The sequence below is a fragment of the Pseudophryne corroboree genome, chromosome 3, assembly GCF_028390025.1.
Source record: "Pseudophryne corroboree isolate aPseCor3 chromosome 3, aPseCor3.hap2, whole genome shotgun sequence".
NCBI lineage: Eukaryota > Metazoa > Chordata > Amphibia > Anura > Myobatrachidae > Pseudophryne > Pseudophryne corroboree.
Window position 1 is genome coordinate 22730002 of NC_086446.1, and position 20270 is coordinate 22750271.

Consider the following 20270-nt stretch of genomic DNA (forward strand, 5'->3'; position numbering starts at 1 on the left):
AGGGGTGCCGGGGATAGCCACGGGCTTCAGCCCTGTCTTTGGGTGCCCTTTGTTGGTTGTGTCCCCACTTCCCCAGGAATCCCCAGCCTGGGATGACTAGTTAGGGGGGATGAATGCTTCGGCCATGGGCAGAGCCGGCCCTAACCAATACGATGCCCTAGGCAAGATTTTGGCTGGTGCCCCCTAGCACCGCCGCCAGTTCTGCAAGAGATGCCTGGATTGAATCAGCTGGCAGCTTTGCTAACGTTGGGCGTCTTTTATTTATAAAATTGCATCTTATTTGCATTACTATGTGGCTAGGATGCACATGCAGCTTCTGCTGATTAAAATGATATGCAGCATGCCTATATTCTGTGTGCGACTGCGGCTGTATCTGCATACGAAATGCTACATTACAGTGATTTCCAGGAATACACACAGAATATAGGCATGCCGCATATCATTTTAATCAGCAGAAGCTGCTGGTGCCCCTAAGCATACCAAATGCCCTAGGCAATTGCCTAGTTTGCCTATGCCTAAGGCAGGCTCTGACCATGGGACCCTGTCAAGTTTGTCCCCTGGCTGGGGCATTACCCCCCTGCTTAGTGAATCCCGGTGCTGGTTCTGAAAATATTGGGGAGCCCTACTTGTTTAGTAACCCGTATTTTTAGAACCGGGGCTGGCTCCAAGAACCTGGTGCTTTTTCCCCCCCCATAAAATACGAAAAACCTCAACACAATTTGATCCCTGCATTTTTTTTTTAACCTGGGCCAGCTCAAAGAGCCTGGGGCTGGTTATGCCCTTGGGGAGGGGGGACCCTCAGCACAATGTTTCAGCAGGCACTGATTGGTCTGCTGAAAAATTGGACAAGTGAGTAGGGAGGATTGGTGGATGTAGAATCTGCGAGTAAATCTACAGGAGGATTGTATAAACAGTCTGATCTGCCGAGGATTGGACAAGTGTGTACCCAGCTTAAGTCTAAATGTCCAGAGAGTCCTACTGAGGAGTCTGATTATTATATTTAGTAAGGGGATGGGGGGCTGGAATGCACCATCTTATTTAAATATGAGAGGTGCTACCACGCTGAGTTGTGTATCATACAATGCAGAAAAAAAGAAAAATGCAGGTGCACACTCTAAGCACTAACAATCCTGATCATCAGAACAATTATAATATCCTCTACAATTTTACATAGAGTATACATTTTTAGCACGCAAAAATGCGTGCCCTCCTACTGCGACATGGTGACCTCATCAGGTGGAGTCCTGAGATGATCCATATTAATTACATATTATACACCTTTATCCAGGACTTACCTATCATAGCGTCCATTCTAATATGCAGACAGTAAATGCAAGGACCTATACTAATTAAATTCACCCAAGGGCAGGTGGGAGGGGTGCTCGTCCATGCAGGAGGAGTCTCTACCTTCAAGTGTACATACATACACGATTACAAAATTGGTCTGGCTGGACAGCACACTATAATGTTAAACATAATAAGATAAAAATTTGTCATCAACAAAAACAGAAGGAATTTGGCAGATGAGATTACAGTGTACAAAAACACACCAGTGCAATAAACAGGTCACAGAATAAAACAAACAAACAAATAACCACTAAAAAAAAAAATCACACAGGCTCTTATAATGTGTTCTTACTATTCAACAGGCGTATCATGGACAGGAAAAAACTATCATACAAACACCCTATCTGTGCCCACAGCGATCTAAACCTCTTTTGTGACAGTATTAAAAAGCTGGTAAAAGGGATGACTTGAATAAGATAGGATGTTCTTGGCTCTCTATAATGCCGCGCTCCATTAATATTCCTTGCTGTCATTACCTGGCATCCTAATGCAGCTTGCTCTCTTCCTGTACAGTTGCCATACAAGACACTAATGCTAAAGGGGCATTATTCCGGCATATATCGCAAAAGCAAAATCTTTTCTAATAGGCAAAACCATCTGCACTGCAGGTGGGGCAGATGTAACATGTGCAGAGAGAGTTAGATATGGGTGGGGTGTGTTCAAACTGAAATCTAAATTGCAGTGTAACAATAAAGCAGACAGTATTTACCCTGCACAGAAACAATATAACCCCCCCCCCCCCCCCCCCCCACACACACACACACACACACAAATCTAACTCTCTCTGCACATGTTATATCTGCCCCATCTGCACTGCTACATGGTTTTGCCCATTGGAGAAAGATTTCAATTTTGCTATCCAACCTGAATTAGGCCCAAAGGTCAGAATGCTCTCAATTGAGCCTGCATCCGCTTGCTCACGCCTGCTGCCCTCAGACGCCTCAGGAAGCAGAATTGTTGCTCCTACCTTTTTGGTCAGTGTCATCGTATTTACAGACCGTGTTAAATGTGATGAAACCGGAGTCCCCAGAAATTTAAACGTCTCCAACATTTCAACACTCAGACCATTAATGAGTACTGATCATTTTGGCAACTTACAGCATCTTTGGAACTAAATCAGCAGTTTTGTTTTAGTATCCCCCTCCTATTCCTCCAATCAACCCATGTCACTATTTCATTCCTATGCTGAGACTTGTGGATGCACAAAGAAAAATGAAAATGCAGGTGCACACTCTAAGCACTAAGAATACTTATTACAGGCAATAAACAGCCCTTACATATAATGTGTACGCATTGTGTACTGCTATGTTTGGCTTCTTGTGTACTCCGGGTCACATCACCTGTCGTACTCCTACCACTTATGGCCCTAGTACTATACGTACAAAAGGAAGGTGCAGTGAGAACTTGTGTATGAGTATAACTCTGAATAGGATGCAACAATTCCCTTACACCCATACTCTGGATATTGCAATCGTTATAAATTACTAAAATAATCATGTAATCCCTGCTATGTGTGTAGCACAGCTTACATGTCAGTTACTGACGTATAAATTACACCTTTTATCATTTTGAATTTACAGATTTGATGGTAATTTCAGGATCTTTCACTATAAACTTTATAGTACGTGGTAAACTTCTTAATTTGGATATAGTTATATTTACATATATTTATTTTATTCCCAGCAGATGGAGGTAACAGCAGGAACATCTCAGAAGATTATTTCGTTTTATCCCCAGCCTATAAAATAGAAGATGGCATCAAACACGATTATACAGGAGATAACTCAGATACTATCAGAATCAGAATCAGCTTTATTGGCCAGGTGTACTCACGTACACTAAGAATTCTTTGTGGTACAATGCATCGCCAAGCAGCAACTTGAAGGGGGAGTACATAGCATACGAAGGGGGAAGAACATAGCATACATTACACGTATGAGTTGATACTGCACATTGCAACTGTACAATAGACTCAACATATTAGACATATTATACATGTAAGACTAAAGACGAAGGCTGCTTGGCAGAGCAGCACCGAGGCAGCCATCCGCGGCGCCAACTAGAACTCAATCAATGCACATAATACCGAAGATTTAAGTATTACATCAAAAGATAAACCACACAGACAATAAAGACAGAAAGAATAATGCAGGATTGGTGGAGGCATTTTGGGTAATAACCTCCATGGGTTGTGTATTCCACCCTCACAAGGTACCAGGTGCGGCAGCCATCTTAGGCGCTCTGCGCAGGATTACCCAGGGTGGAATAGACCACCCCTAGAAGAGAACACAAAACGGGGAGATTGCAGAGTCCTTAGGTTCAGAGTAGGGTTCCAATAAAACCATCAGGTCCATGTATTTTTCATCCCATCCACAAGTTTACCAGATAAGGCAGCCATGTTGGGCGCACTACGAAGGTTACACAGTGGGAGATGAGCCATACAGGGGCCAAATGCATTCATGGGAAAACTGACACGTGTGTAAGGAGTATGCTATGCCCTGCATGGAAATATCCAAACGAAGCACACCCTGCCCATGGAGGAACCATCCGAGGCAGCCATGTGAGGCGCACTGTGTAGGTTACTGCTGGCAGGGTGTGCAACCAATGGAGGTACACATTACAGGAATAGCACACAGTGGGGGGAAAGTACCCTGTTAGAAGAAAGAAGAGAAAGACACATTTGCAGGAAAACATTAATTTGTGAAAATTATAAATGTCCTGGTCTCATGAGAGCAGTGTGGGTGGGTGTGAGAATGCGGGGAGCACACTAATGTCCAATGGAACTGACCCAGCAAAATCTGATCCTGATGCGCACGCCCCTCAGTTCCCTGCTCAGCTTGAGGGGTAGTCTTGGGGGCAGTCATGATGTTCTTGGACACAGAAGTAGTAGGCATTGGTCCTGGTGTTCTCATGGCAGAGGTTAGGAGAGGCCACATGATGGTCCTGAGTTGCAGTGTTTGGGGAAATTGTTTTATTCAAGATTTTAGCGTAGTTCAAATCCAGTTCTAACTCCATTCTTAAATCACATTCTTAACAAATGCATTCTTCACAATTGCAAGCAGGCCAAGTCCTGACTGCAGGCCTTAATAATATTGCTCTATTACACATATTACAGCATTTACAGTAGCCACAATCTCTCCTTCTTCTACAGATGGCAAATGTTTTACACAGGGCAGAAAGCAGAGTACCTATCAGCCAGCTAAGGCTGGTGTGAATCCATTTCCATGCTCAGTGTGTGGGAAATGTTTTACAAATAAATCCTATCTTGTTGCACATCAGAGAAGTCACACTGGAGGGAGACAGTTTCCATGTTCTGAGTGTGGGAAATGTTTTACCCGAAAATCACATGTGGTTATACACGAGAGATGTCACACTGGTGAAAAACCTTGGCCCTCATTCCGAGTTGATCGCTCGCAAGGCGATTTTAGCAGAGTTACACACGCTAAGCCGCCGCCTACTGGGAGTGAATCTTAGCTTCTTAAATGTGCGACCGATGTATGCGCATTATTGCGATCACAAACGAGTTAGCAGTTTTTGAGTAGCTTCAGACTTACTCTGCCTGTGCGATCAGTTCAGTGCTTTTCGTTCCTGGCTGACGTCATAAACACACCCAGCGTTCGCCCAAGCACTCCCACCGTTTCTCCGGACACGCCTGCGTTTTTTCCGGAAACGGTAGCGTTTCCAGCCACACGCCCATAAAACGCCATGCATCCGCCCAGTAACACCCATTTCCTGTCAATCACAATGCGAACGTCGGAGCGATGAAAAAGCCGTGAGTAAACTTACTTTCTTCATAGTAAAATTACTTGGCGCAGTCGCAGTGCGAACATTGCGCATGCGCACTAAGAGAATTCTCACTGCGATGCGATGAAAATCTCCGAGCGAACAACTCGGAATGAGGGCCCTTATTCATGTTCAGAGTGTTGGAAACATTTTAAACATAAGTCAGCTCTTGTTATACATCAGAGAACTCACACAGTTCTGATTTAGGTAAATGATTTAAGTCACATCTTATTAAACAATTATTCACACAAGTTTTCCCAGGTGAAACTTTATACGTTCAAGGTATTTCCTCTAATGGAAAGATTTTCTTAAGCATAGTCATTTTCCTGACACAGGCTCTTCATTTTGTTTGTTTCCGTTATACAAATGTTTGAGCTGCTGTTTGTATTACTGTTTTAATTATATTCTTGTGTTTTTGTCATTTTTCTTGGAATCCATTTTGTAAGATTTTATCTATTGAGTCCTTGCACATTCAAATACATAATTGTACACCACGGAAGGGGTTGTAGAAGTATTAGTTTAAAGGGCCTAATTCATACCTGATCACAGCAGTAAAATTGTTAGCTAATGGGCAAAACCATGGGGGTTTTGCCCATTAGTTGATCGCAGCAGGAAATTTTTTAGTAGTTGGGCAAAACCATGTGCAATGCAGGGGAGGCAGATATAACATGTGCAGAGAGAGTTAGATTTGGGTGGGGTGAGTTCAATCTGCAATCTAAATTGCAGTGTAAAAATAAAGCAGCCAGTATTTACCCTGCACAGAAACAAAATAACCCACCCAAATCTAACTGTCTGCAAATGTTATATCTGACCCCCCTGCAGTGCACATGGTTTTGCCCAACTGCTAAAAAAATTCCTGCTGCAATCGTCTTGAAATTACTCCCCATGTTCACTGCAGGTGGGGCAAATGTAACATGTGCAGAGAGAGTTAGATTTGGGTGGGGTGTGATCAAACTGAAATCTAAATTGCAGTGTAAAAAGAAAAGGGCAGCCAGTACTTACTCTGCACAGAAACAATATAACCCACCCAAATCTAACTCTCGGCACCCCTGCAGTGCACATGGCTTTGCCCAACTGCTAACAAATATGATGCTGCGATCAGGTCTGAATTAGGCCCATACATGACCAGCAAAAGACGCAAACATGGACGCCGTGGAAACAAGCCCATGATACTCTCACAACTGTGCTTCCTGTTATCTTCCACCTAAGTCTAATGACTGCTTTCCCATTCCTGTCCCAATTGCTCCAATGTGAGAGGACAGAGACGACCACACAGCTCCCTGGCCCAGCAGTGCTTCTCCCTCCCGTTCCAGTCCCGTTTCTCTCCGATGTGAGAGGACAGAGACCCCCATGCAGCTCCCTGGCCCAGCAGTGCTTCCCCCTCCTATCCCTGTTTCTCCAATGTGAGAGCGCAAAGACCCCACACAGCACCGCGGCGAGTGAGTATGTGAGGAAGATACCATCTGAGGCGGCAGAAGACACCTTGATCTTCACTACAGCTGTGCGCCATTGCTCCCCTTCACCTCACACACCTCGGTCACTGTAAGGGTGCAGGGGGGGGGGGCTCCCTGGGCAGCAATATAAACCTCTCCTGTGGCATATATGTAAATATACATGTACAGCTGGGCACTGTACATGTATATTAAGAGCCCCCGCCATGTTATTGAAAAATTTGAGCGGGACAGAAGCCCGCCGCCGAGGGGGCGGGGCTTCTCCCTCAGCACTCACTAGCGCCATTTTTCCTCCACAGCACCACTGAGAGGAAGCTCCCCGGACTCTCCCCTGCTTGACACACGGTGAAAGAAGGGTTTTAAAGTAGAGGGGGGCACATAATTGGCGCTTATACATAACAAAAGCGCTACTGGGTAAACATTCTGTGTTTTTTCTAGTGATGAGCAGGTTCGGTTTTACTCGGTTCTCAAAACAGAACCTTATGGGCTATCCAAAACACGTGACATCTGTGAGCCAATAAGATGCCGTTTTGAGAACCGAGTAAAACCGAACCCGCTCATCACTAGTTTTTTCCTGGGTCATATAGTGCTGGGGTGTGTGCTGGCATACTCTCTCTCTGTCTCTCCAAATGGCCTGTTGGGGAACCTATCTTCAGAAAAGAGCCTCCCTGTGTGTGTGGTGTGTCGGTACGCGTGTGTCGACATGTCTGAGATTGAAGGCTCACCTAAGGAGGAGGGGGAGTGTATGAATGTAAGGTCTCCGTCGGCAGTGCCGACACCTGACTGGATGGATATGTGGAATGTTTTAAGTGCTAATGTTAATTTATTGCAGAAAAGATTAGACAAAGCTGAAGCCTGGAAGCGCCCACTATCCCAAATAGTTGACACAGATACCGACGGATTCAGACTCCAGTGTCGACTACGATGATGCAAAATTACAGCCAAAGGTGGCTAAATATATTCGATATATGATTATCGCAATAAAATATGTTTTGCATATCACTGAGGAACCCCCTGTCCCTGACACAAGGGTACACATGTATAAGGGAAAGAAACCTGAGGTCCCCTTTCCCTCCTCACATGAGCTGAACGAATTATGCGAAAAAGCGTGGGAAACTCCAGACAAAAAACTGTAGATTCCCAAAAGGATTCTAATAGCGTATCCTTTCCCGTCACAGGACAGAATATCCTCGCCTAGGGTAGACAAAGCTTTGACACGCTTATCAAAAAAGATAGCGCTCCCATCCCAAGATACGGCTACCCTCAAGGATCCTGCTGACCGCAAGCAGGAGGTTACCTTGAAGTCCATTTACACACATTTGGTACGTTACTCAGACCGGCTATTGCGTCGGCCTGGGTTTGTAGTGCTGTAGTAGCATGGACAGGTTCCTTATCAGCGGATATTGAGACCCTTGATAAGGATATCCTTTTAATGACCCTGGGGCATATAAAAGATGCTGTCTTATATATGAGGGATACTCAAAGAGACATTTCTTTACTGGGTTCCAGGATAAACGCTATGTCTATCTCGGCTAGGCGTGTCTTATGGACCCGACAGTGGACAGGTGATGCCGACTCCATAGAGGCATATGGAGTTGTTGCCTTACAAGGGTGAGGAATTGTTTGGAGAAGGCCTCTCGGACCTCGTCTCCACGGCTACGGAAGATAAATCAAATTTTTTACCATATATTCCCTCACAATCTAAGAAAGCGCCTCATTATCAAATGCAGTCCTTTCGTCCCAATAAAAGCAAGAGAGTACGTGGATCGTCCTTTCTGGCCAGAGGTAAGGGCAGATGTAAAAAGCTGTACAACACAGCCAGTTCCCAGGAACAGAAGTCCTCCCCGGCCTCTGCAAAATCCACCGCATGACGCTGGGGCTCCCCTGGGGGAGTCCGCCCCAGTGGGGGCACGTCTTCGACTGTTCAGCCACGTCTGGGTTCACTCACAGTTGGATCCCTGGGTGATAGAAATCGTTTCCCAGGGTTACAAGCTGGAATTCGAAGAGGTGCCTCCTCGCCGGTTTTTCAAATCGGCCCTACCAAAACCCCCCCTGGAAAGAGAGATAGTGTTGCATGCGATTCACAAATTGTGTCTTCAACAAGTGGTGGTAGAGGTTCCCCTGCTTCAAAGAGAGAAGGGGTACTACTCAACTCTGTTTGTGGTCCCGAAACCGGACGGTTCGGTCAGACCCATTTTGAATTTAAAATCCCTGAACTTTTCCTTTAAACGGTTCAAGTTCAAGATGGAATCGCTCAGAGCGGTCATCGCTAGCCTAGAAGGGGGAGATTTTATGGTGTCTCTGGACATAAAGGATGCATACCTACATGTTCTCATATATCCTCCTCATCAGGCGTACCTGAGATTTGCGGTACAGGATTGTCATTACCAATTTCAGACGTTGCCGTTTGGGCTTTCCACGGCCCCGAGAATTTTCACCAAGGTAAAGGCTGAAATGATGGTGCTCCTGCGCAAGCAGGGTGTCACAATTATCCCGTACTTGGACGATCTCCTCATAAAGGCGAGATCACGAGAGAAGTTGCTGAACAGCGTATCACTTTCACTAAATGTGTTACAGCGACACGGCTGGATTCTCAATCTTCCAAAGTCGCAACTGATTCCTACAACTCATCTGCCCTTCTTGGGCATGATTCTGGACACAGACCAGAAGAGGGTTTTTCTCCCGACGGAAAAAGCCCAGGAACTCATGAATCTAGTCATGAACCTGTTGAAGCCAAAACAGGTGTCAGTTCATCATTGCACTCAAGTCCTGGGAAAAATGGTGGCGACATACGAAGCCATTCCCTACGGCAGATTCCATGCAAGGACTTTCCAATGGGATCTATTGGACAAATGGTCTGGGTCACATCTGCAGATAAATCAGCGGATCACCCTGTTCCCCAGAGCCAAAGTATCTCTCCTGTGGTGGCTGAAAAGTGCTCACCTTCTAGAGGACCACAGGTTCGGCATTCAGGACTGGATCCTGGTGACCACGGGTGCGAGCCTCCAAGGTTGGGGAGCAGTCACACAGGGAAGAAATTTCCAAGGCCTTTGGTCAAGTCAAGAGACTTGTCTTCACATTAACATCCTGGAACTAAGGGCCATATACAACGCCCTTACTTCGCAATCGACCAGTTCTGATCCAATCAGACGTCACCGCAGTGGCTCATGTAAACTGCCAAGGTGACACAAGGAGCAGGGTGGCGATGGCGGAAGCCGCCAGAATTCTTCGCTGGGCGGAGAATCATGTAAGCGCTCTGTCAGCAGTGTTCATTCCGGAAGTGGACAACTGGGAAGCAGACTTCCTCAGCAGACACGACCTGCATCCGGGAGAGTGGAGACTTCATCAGGAAGTCTTCGCACAGATTGCAAGTCGGTGGGGACTGCCCCAAATAGACATAATGGCGTCCCGTCTCAACAAGAAGCTACAAAGGTATTGCGCCAGGTCAAGAGACCCTCAGGCGGTAGCTGTGGATGCCCTAGTGACACCGTGGGTGTTCCAGTCGATCTATGTATTTCCTCCTCTTCCTCTCATACCCAAGGTGTTGAGGATAATAAGAAAAAGAGGAGTGAGAACAATTCTCATTGTTCCGGATTGGCCACGAAGGACATGGTATCCGGATCTGCAAGAAATGCTCACAGAAGATCCGTGGCCTCTTCCTCTAAGGGATGACCTGTAACAACAAGGTCACTGTCTGTTCCAAGACTTACCGCGGCTGTGTTTGACGGCATGGCAGTTGAACGCCGAATCCTAGCGGAAAAGGGTATTCTGGAAGATGTCATTGCTACGCTAATAAAGGCTAGGAAGGACGTGACGTCAAAACATTATCACCGAATATGGCAAAAATATGTTTCTTGGTGTGAGGCCAGGAATGCTCCTACGGAAGAATTCCATCTAGGCCGTTTTCTTCACTTCCTACAAACTGAAGTGAATTTGTGCATAAAATTAGGCTCCATTAAAGTTCAGATTTCGGCCTTATCCATTTTCTTTCAAAAGGAATTGGCCTATTTACCTGTTTTGTGAAGGGAGTACTACATATTCAGCCTCCTTTTGTACCTCCGTTAGCGCCTTGGGACCTTAACGTTGTGTTAAGTTTCCTTAAATCACATTGGTTTGAACCACTTAAAACAGTGGAGTTGAAATATCTCACTTGGAAGGTGGTCATGTTGTTAGCCTTGGTTTCGGCTAGGCGAGTTTCGGAATTGGCGGCTTTATCACTATCTGGTTTTCCATATGGATAGAGTGGAGTTGCGGACCCGTCCTCAATTCCTACCTAAGGTGGTCTCATCCTTTCATATGAACCAACCTATTGTCGTGCCTGTGGCTACACGTGACTTGTAGGATTCCGAGTCCCTTGATGTGGTCAGAGCTTTGAAAATTTACGTGGCCAGAACGGCTAGGATCAGAAAAACAGAAGCACTGTTTGTCCTGTATGCTACCAACAAGGTTGGCGGCCCTGCTTCAAAGCAGAATATTGCTCGGTGGATCTGTAACACGATTCAGCAGGCGCATTCTACGGCAGGCTTGCCGTTACCAAAATCGGTTAAGGCCCATTCCACTAGGAAGGTGGGCTCGTCTTGGGCGGCTGCCCGGGGGGTCTCGGCACTACAGCTGTGCCGAGCTGTTACTTGGTCGGGGTCAAACACCTTTGCTAAGTTCTATAAGTTTGATACCCTGGCTGAGGAGGACATCCTGTTTGCTCAATCGGTGCTGCAGAGTCATCCGCACTCTCCCGCCCGTTTGGGAGCTTTGGTATAATCCCCATGGTCCTTACGTCCCAGCATCCTCTAGAACGTTAGAGAAAAAAGGATTATAAACCTGCCGGTAAATCTTTTTCTCATAGTCCATAGAGGATGCTGGGTGCCCGTCCCAAGTGCGGACTACTTCTGCAAGACTTGTATATAGTTATTGCTTACCTAAGGGTTATGTTATAGTTTCATCGGTTTTGGACCGATGCTATCTTGGTTTTTCATACTGTTAACTAGATAGTATATCACAAGTTATACGGTGTGATTGGTGTGGCTGGTATGAATCTTGCCCTTGGATTAACAAAAACCCTTTCCTCGTACTGTCCGTCTCCTCTGGGCACAGTTTCTCTAACTGAGGTCTGGAGGAGGGGCATAGAGGGAGGAGCCAGTGGACACCCAGAGTCAAAATCTTTCTTAAAGTGCCCATGTCTCCTGCGAAGCCCGTCTATTCCCATGGTCCTTACGGAGTTCCAGCATCCTCTACGGACTACGAGAAAAAGATTTACCGGTAGGTTTAAAATCTTATTTTTTGTGTGCAAACTCTCATCAACCCATTTTTGGTCCAATCAGCCAGTGGGTTGGTTGGGCAGATAATCCAAAGGTGTATGGCCGTGTTTAGTCTATTAGTTTTTGGATACAAAGATAAAAAGATCCTTTAATTAGATATACGTTTTGAAGTTGCCACTAATTCAGAGCCTAGAGGAGAACATATAGGTCTCATTGACAGGATACATTCATTAGGTCTACCGCTATTGGTCGCCATGCAGTCGGTTGAAAGGGGTTCTAGGTCGACACGACAAAAGCGCGACAAGAGTTTTTCACAATTTTTTTTTCAACTTTTTCATAATTTATGATCCACGTGGACTACGATTGGGAACGGTAACCTGTGCTGAGCATGGTGAGCGAATGGACACGGTGCACTAATTGGGGTTCCCCGTTACTCTATGAAGAAAAGGACGCCAAAAAAAAAAAATCTCATGTCGACCTTTTGTCATGTTGACCTAGGTTTACATTGTATACAGATCATTTACCAGCATCAAATATTATTATTTTTTTGCACAGTTTTAATTAGTTATATTAATACATTTTTTGCATATGAATTGGGCAGTCCAGGTTTTAAGGATATCCATACTTGTACACAGAAGTTATAATCAAACTAAAAGCCTAATTCAGACTTGATCGCTGTTGCGCAAAATCACTTTATGGAACGATTTTAGATCGTAAAGCTCAGACACCAGACCAAACTGCGGAAAAAAATCCTGCGTTTTTTTTTATCGCTAGGCGAACGAAGGCTGATTGACAGGAAGCGGACATTGGTGGGTGGTGACTGGACATTTTCTGGGAGTCAGGAAATACTAAGTATTCAGGGAGGGTATATGACGTCCGCTCCGGCCCCGATCAGCCTGATTTTATCACACTGTAGCAGTACGTCCTGGGCTGCGCCCAATCTGGAAAAAATATTGGATGGTGAGTTTTGAATGGATTTGCAGCTGGCCGGTGCTTGCAAAGCTTTTCACAGGGTGTATGCACACTTGCACGAGGCGGATTTTCACCGTCTGGACAGCGACTGTCCAATTACAAACCTCTGAATTAAGGGGCAGATGTATTAAGCCTGGAGAAGTGATAAGTGCCAGGTGATAATGCACCAACCAATCAGCTCCAATATGTAATTCACAGTAAGGAGCTGATTGGCTGGTGCGTTGTCACCTTGCACTTATCACTGGCTTATCACCTCTCCAGGCTTAATACATCTGCTCCAGGGTTCCTTGATGACCAAGTTTGGGAACTGTCATAGGCTTTTGATGCGGGTGGGTGAAGATTTGTGGCAGGTGTTGTGCATGCATCGCATCTTTTTGTCAAAAATTCCGGTTGGATGGCACACTGCGATCCAACCTGAATTAGGCCCTTTAGCTGGCAAAATATTAAGAAAAACAAAAACACAAGAATACTTTATCATTTGAACAGTAATACAGTCACGAGCTCAAATATTTATATTTCTGCAGCAGGGTACATTGTGTTCCACAGGGAAACATCGGGGTGTAGAGTGGATCTTGATCCAGAGGCACCAACAGACTAAAGCTTTAGCTGTCCCAGGATGCATAGGGGCCTCCTCTATATCCCCGCCTCCAGGCACTGAGAGCTCAGTTTTCGAGTTGGTGCCTGCAGCAGCAGGTCTCTTAACTGGGGGGCTGCGCTTGGCTGCATTGAAAAGCTTTCCTAAAAGATTTGCTTTCTCTGGCTGGGCCATCAGCGCTGTATGTCAGAGTGACATTCAGCGCTGCAGCTCCATCACCTCCCAAGCGGAGTCGCATACTCCCACGGCCTGGTTCCCGGGTACTTGCAGCAGAGAAGTCACGGTTTAGGCACGCGGTTGCAGTCGCTCTCCTAGTTCGCGTGGCTGCTACGAGGAGGTAAGAGGATCCCCCATGCAGGAACCGCATTTAAATCACGTTCCGACCGCGGTCTGCAGAGATGGACCACGGCGCTGGCATTGTCACTGGGCAGGGTTCCCACTAGATCACCAGGACATTAGGGCACAGATAGGGTGTACTAATGCCCCATTTAATAAGGCTCAGAGTACCTGGGGTGGAAGTCCAGAATAGGGGAGAATCTCCACACATATTTGCCACCCTGGAGCTGCCTCACACTCTCCCTCACTCCCTGAGATGCTGGGTGCCATCTTAGAGCATAGCTGCGGCTGGTCTCCGGGACTGCAGGGCCGCCTGTATACAGCACTGTGGCTTTACAAACACTTGAGTATTCTACATGTCTTGATACAGACAGCGTTAGTTGAGAAAGAGTGTATCTGTTACAGAATATAATGTATGAGTATTCTGCTATATCCTCCGATCACTGAACGCGCTGTGATATATACATACTAGTGCAGCTTTATTGAGATAATTTCTGCATTGCCTGTGACTGTGTGTGCCTGTATCTGCTGTGTGGTTTCACTCTCAGTGTTTCCCAGATATAACTGTCACTATATTCTGTACCCTGGGCTAGGTGTGTTTGGGTCTAATAATATAGTATTACACAATATTGATAAAATACGTATATTCTACTGGGTGTCACATAATACCAGGTTCTATCTGCAGGTATTGTTTTTTTGTCTGGCTTCATCTCCTATATAATTGCCCAGATCTGTCAATCTGTGATTGTGTGGCTAACGCTGGGCGGAGTCACGGTCACAGATCCTCTCTTGATGCCATCTTCAGTGACTCTTTGCTCTGGCCGCTGCCAATGTACCTGGTAGGAGTCGCGGGAGGCGGCGCCGCTGCAGCCACATTCTAGCAGCTTTCTTGCTCCATGTGTGCTGCTTAGTTTTCTGGTTCTCCGGAGCTTGGAGAAGCTGTCGCTGCTGGTTTAGGCTGCTTGCTGGGAGCCGCGCTGTGGGATACTCAGCAGGAATATACCTGACTTGTGCTGCTGCCGTGCTTTCCTGGCGGCTGCTCACCCCACGTGGGGTGCCTGCTTGCAGGGGCTGCATGTCCACGCTAGAAGCCGCTTCATCAGGTGCTTGATAGTGCCCTCGCAAATCTGGATTTGGGGGGACCCCGACAGTGAGCTATGACTGCTGCAAGCCGCGTGAAGAACGTGGAGATGTGTGGCAGTTTAGGCTTCAGGGGTGCCGCTGCAGTACTTTTCCTGTATCTGCGAGCTACATGCTATAAGTGCTATGTAGACTCTGAAGGCACAGCGGCTGGCTAAGTGGACTTTCAGTCCCTGCTGACTCTGGGACTAGGGATGGTCATCGACCATCGATTAATTGAAATCATCAATGGTTTATGGTGGATGGTGAATGTTTTTACCATCGATGGCAGAGACACCAATGGTTTTCTGCCATCGATGGTGAGTAGGAGGCCGATGGCAATGTTTTTTTTGAGGTGCTCACAACACTCTGTCACTACTCACAGTAGCTGCTGCCGCCCACCGCTGCTGCGCTGTATGCTGCCACAGTCTTCAGTTAGATTTACAGCCCGGCAGCAGAGTCAGCAACAGCTGCAGCATAGGCTGCTCATCTCAGTTGTCACCGGTCAGTCACTCAACAGCTTCGCACCTCCCACTGTAACTAGTTTGATAGACAGGGAAGGCGGCTACTTGCACCTTGCCCTGCCTATGTGGGCGGATGTTATCGGCCTTTCAGAGAGGAGTCAATGACAGTCTCCTCCCTGCCTCCGCAGCAGTTAGTGAAGTGACCCGCAATGCACAGCTAACTGTGGCCACACACGATGTCACAGGCTGGCACACAGTGAGTGATAGCCGCCATGCAAAAGCCATAGCCTGCCGCCGGGGGAACATACGCAGAAGAACCTTTTCTGGTTTAATGTCTCCAACAAAAGCGTCTCCTGCGCATGCGCGGCTATTCCATAATGGGAACCATCGATGATATATGATAACATACTTTCTAACCATCGGTGGTTCCAGCTAAAACACCCATCGATGGCAACCTTCAATGGATGTGGTACCGATGGCCATCCCTATCTGGGACCCCATGCGCCCACTCACGGAAAGAGATCGCTGGAGAGCCAAACTAGAGAGATTCTCTTCCTGCACCCCGCACAACCACCCCTTCCCCATCCGCAGTGCCCCTGGACCCCCTCCACCATCTGCAGCACCCCCTCCCCCACCCCTCCCCCACTTGTGGTGCCTCCAGTCCACCTATCCTACCTGCTTCTCCCCCTCACCCGCCTCTCCCCCACCCAGAGCTCCCCCTTCACCGTCATGCAATATTTAACCACTAACAAAACTAGGATTGCAGATAATACTCCATATAATACAAACATTGAATGCCAGAAAGGCATGCAGGGGTTAAGGAGGCATAGCCCCTTGCAACAGTGTGAAGAGTACCCGTAGGGCGCAATGAGCCACCTAGTCATACTATAATAGCCCTGTTGTTGCATTTGTCTCATAATGTCTAACAGAAAGGGCAGAAAATTAGTGGAAACTCCTGTATTATGCAGAGCATGCTCCAAGGATTTACCAGAGGGGGAAGTGTTGTATGATGGTCTGCGTATTACTTGTCATGCACCTCCCAGTCAGTCCGCAGCTCCTGCATCTACACAGGAGCCACCCTGGGCTGCGGCGTTCACCACTCTGCTGGGGACTGTGGTGGAACACCTAGCGCCCCTATGGGACCACAGGTGCCACTACCACCACAAATTGTCCCTATGGTTAATCCACCTTGGGCGGAAAATTTGTCTAACCAACTGCAGCAACTAAATCAGTCCTTGGTTAGACAAAGATCTACCCCAGGTCACTCCTGTGTCCCTGGGTCTTCTAAGTGGGCTGCTTCCTCATCACAATCCACAAATCTCTCAGAAGTTTCATCTGAAAGGGGAGGCATACTGTCCTGTCAGACACTGAATCAGGTGTTTCTGATGACGATTCTCCCTTACAAATTGATGTCCCAGCCTTAGTGGTTGCTCTTAAGCATATCCTACAAATCACTGATTATAAGGAATCCACTACTGTGGCAAAGAAAACTGATGAGCTTAAACAGCAGAAGATGGTTAAAACTGTATTACCCCATTCTGGCCATCTCGTGGACATCAGGCAAGAACCCTGGTCTAATCCAGAGAAGAAATTCCCTCTGCCTAAATGGGCCTTGGCTCGCTATCTTCTCACTGCAGGGTTATGTAACAAATGGGAGATTCCACTACCGGTGGATTCTCACTTCACCCACCTAGTGGTGTCATCCACTCTGCCTTTCACCTCTGGGACCTCACTGACGGAACCGACAGATATGCGTGTGGAGGCATGCCTGAAATCTATCTACTCCCTTACAGGGGCTATTCATAGACCCACTATAGCTGCCTCTTGGGCTGCAAAAGGTATTGAGGTGTGGGTTCAGGAGGTTAGAAGAAGAGCTGCCTGAGGATATTTCTGACAATGCTAGACAGTACCTGTCTCACATTACCACCGCCGCCTATTACATTCAGGATGCATCCTCTGAGGCGGGAGTAATGGCAGCCAAGGCGTCGACCACGTCTGTCCTGGCTCGCCGCATACTGTGGTTGAGGTAATGGAAAGTGGATTTAGATTCCAAAAAGACCTTGGAGGTGCTCCCCTTTACTGGGGACCTTTGTTTGGGGAAGACCTAAATAAAATTGTCTCTGAATTAGCAGATGCTAAGACTGCCTTTCTCCTAACTACTAATCCTTCTGCACAGAAGGCTAAAGGTACGACTTTTTCATTCCTTCCAGCCTCAATGGAAAGCAAAGAGTCAGTCATACCCGAGTCTCATGCTCACAAAAGCACCAAGCCGAAAAAATCCTGGGCAGCCAGTCAGCCTGCTTCAAAACCTGACAAGCCTGCTGCATGATGCAATGCGCCTTCCCTGGGGGACCCCAGGGTGCGAGACCGACTTCTAAAGTTCGCCCTGGTCTGGCTAAAGACCACTTCAGATGCATGGGTACTGGAAGTTGCCTCTCGCAGGTACACTGTCTCCTTCAAGAGACGCCCTCCTAACCAGTTCTGCACTATGGCTCTCCCTTCGGATCCGTTAAAAGCACAAGCTCTACAAACGGTTGTAAGTTCTCTACGGAGTACAGAAGTGATTGCCTCTCTGGGACTGAGGTACCAGCACAGAGATTTCTACTTAACCCTGTTTCTGGTCATGAAACCCAATGGGTCCTTCCAGCCTATATTCAACCTCAAATCTCTGAACAAGTTTGTGAGAGTGTCCAAGTTCCATATGGAAATGCTGTGCTCAGTTGTGCTGGCTATGGAACCTGAAGACTATGTGGTATCCCTGGATGTACAGGATGCATATCTGAATATTCCTATTGCCATGTCGCATCAGCAGTTCCTGCAGTTTGCTATTGGCAACCTTCACTACCAATTCCAGGCTCTGCCATTTGGACTGGCTACGGCTCCTCAGATCTTCACCAAGGTCATGGTCATGATGACGGCCCATCTCCGTCCCAGGGAGTCAGAATCCTGCTGTATCTGGACAACCTGCTGATTCTGGAAAATTCTCCCAAAGTCCTCCTCAGTCATCTGCAACTGACAGTGACCTTCCTGCAAGCCCATGGGTGGCCAATCAATTGGAAGAAGTCCTTGCTGGTCCCAGCTCAGAGCAAGGTGCACCTAGGGGCACTCTTGGACAGGCACAGTCAAAGACTATTTCTGTCTCCAGTCAAAGTCCTGAAGCTTTAGGACAGGATATGATGCTTCCTTCGTCACACCAGAGTGTCGATACACTCAGCGATGCAAGTACTTGGCCTGATAGTGTCAGCCTTTGACATGGTTAGAGTACGCTAAATTTCATTCCCGCCCTCTACAACGGTTAATCTTTTCCAAGTGGGACAGCCTACCTCAACGGATCAAATCTCAAATGATCTCTTAGACTCCGGAGGTTCATCTGTCGCTGACCTGGTGGCTCCAGGACCAGCAATTGAGCAGGGACCATCCCTTTTGGTTCCCTGTGTCCTACTGAAAATGGACGCCAGTCTGAGGGGATGGGCAGTGGTGTTGGAGCAACTCTTTTCAGGATCGTTGCACCAAGGAGGAATCACTCCTCCCGATAAATATTCTGGAGCTGAGGGCAGTGTTCTTGCCCTGCCTCTGGTAGGGAACAGGCCTGTTCCGGTACTGTCAATGCACCATGGTGGCATACATAAACCATCAAGGCAGCACTCGAAGCCGCATGGCAATGAAGGAAGTGTCAAAAATCCTCTGTTGAGCGGAACGCCATCTGCCAGCCATATCGGCAGTGTTCATTCCGGGTGTCCTAAACTGGGAAGCAGACTTCCTCAGCCGCCAGGACGTGCACGCCAGAGTGGAGTTTTCATCCAGAAGTCTTTTAACTCCTAGTGGACAGGTGGGGCCTACAAGACATAGACTTCATGGCATCTCGACACAATTACAAGGTTTCAGTCTTCGGATCTCAGACCAGGGATCCTCAGGCAGCATTCGTGGATGCACTGGCAGTTCCATGGAACTTTCAGCTGCCCTACGTATTCCCTCCGGTGTCACTCCTGCCCAGGGTCCTACAGAAGTTCAAACAAGAAGGAGGAATGCTACTTCTAGTTGCTCCAGCGAGGCCCAGATAGCATTGGTTCTCCGACCTGCAGGGTCTGTCGACAGGGCGTCCCCTTCTACTTCCTCAGCGACGAGACCTCCTCGTATAAGGCCCTTGTCTCTACACACACTGGCTTTGACAGCATGGCTCTTGAAGCATCACTTTTGAGGGCCAAAGGTGTTTCCAAGGCATTTATTCAAACTATGCTGAAGACACGCAAACCGGCCTCTGACCAGATTTATTTCATGGCTTGGAATTCTTACTTCACTTGGTGTGCTGATAAGAATTGCGATGCCTATAGATTCAGAACTTCCAGAATTCTAGCTTTTCTTCAAAGAGGCCTGGACTTAGGCTTTCATCTGGCCGCCCTCAAGGTTCACATATCTGCCCTGCCACTATGGTTTCAGAGAAAAATTGCTTCTATACCTGACATTCATACTTTCACTCGGTTTCCTACGGATTCAGCCTTCCTCTGTTCCTCCTGTGGCTACATGAGATCTGTCTGTTGTACTACATGCTCTGCAAGAGTCTCCATTTGAACCTCTTGAATTGGTTGACCTTAAATGGCTCACGGCCAAAGTCCTGTTCTTACTGGCTATTACCTCTGCAAGATGGGTGTCGGACTTCTGCGCTTTGTCCTGTCGTCCACCCTTTGTGATATTTCACCGTGACTAGGCAGTTCTACAAACTCGACCAGGTTATTTGCCTAAGGTGGTGTCATCTTTTCACCTTAACCAAGAGATTGTGGTCCCGGCATTTATCTCTTTGTACTTGTCTTCCAAAGAACGTTCTTTGGATGTGGTAATGGCTCTTCATGTCTTTGTGGAGAGGACTGCCTTTATCATGAGGTCAGATGCCCTTTTTGCACTGTTTGGTTTCCACAAACATGGCTGGCCTACGAATAAGCAAACCTTTTTG

The 20270-nt window shown here is 47.2% G+C and overlaps 1 protein-coding gene across 1 annotated transcript in view; it reads left to right on the forward strand.

Annotated features, from left to right (window-relative positions):
* LOC135057085 (uncharacterized) overlaps positions 1-20270 on the forward strand; it is a 653135-nt gene that overhangs the window by 412682 nt on the left and 220183 nt on the right.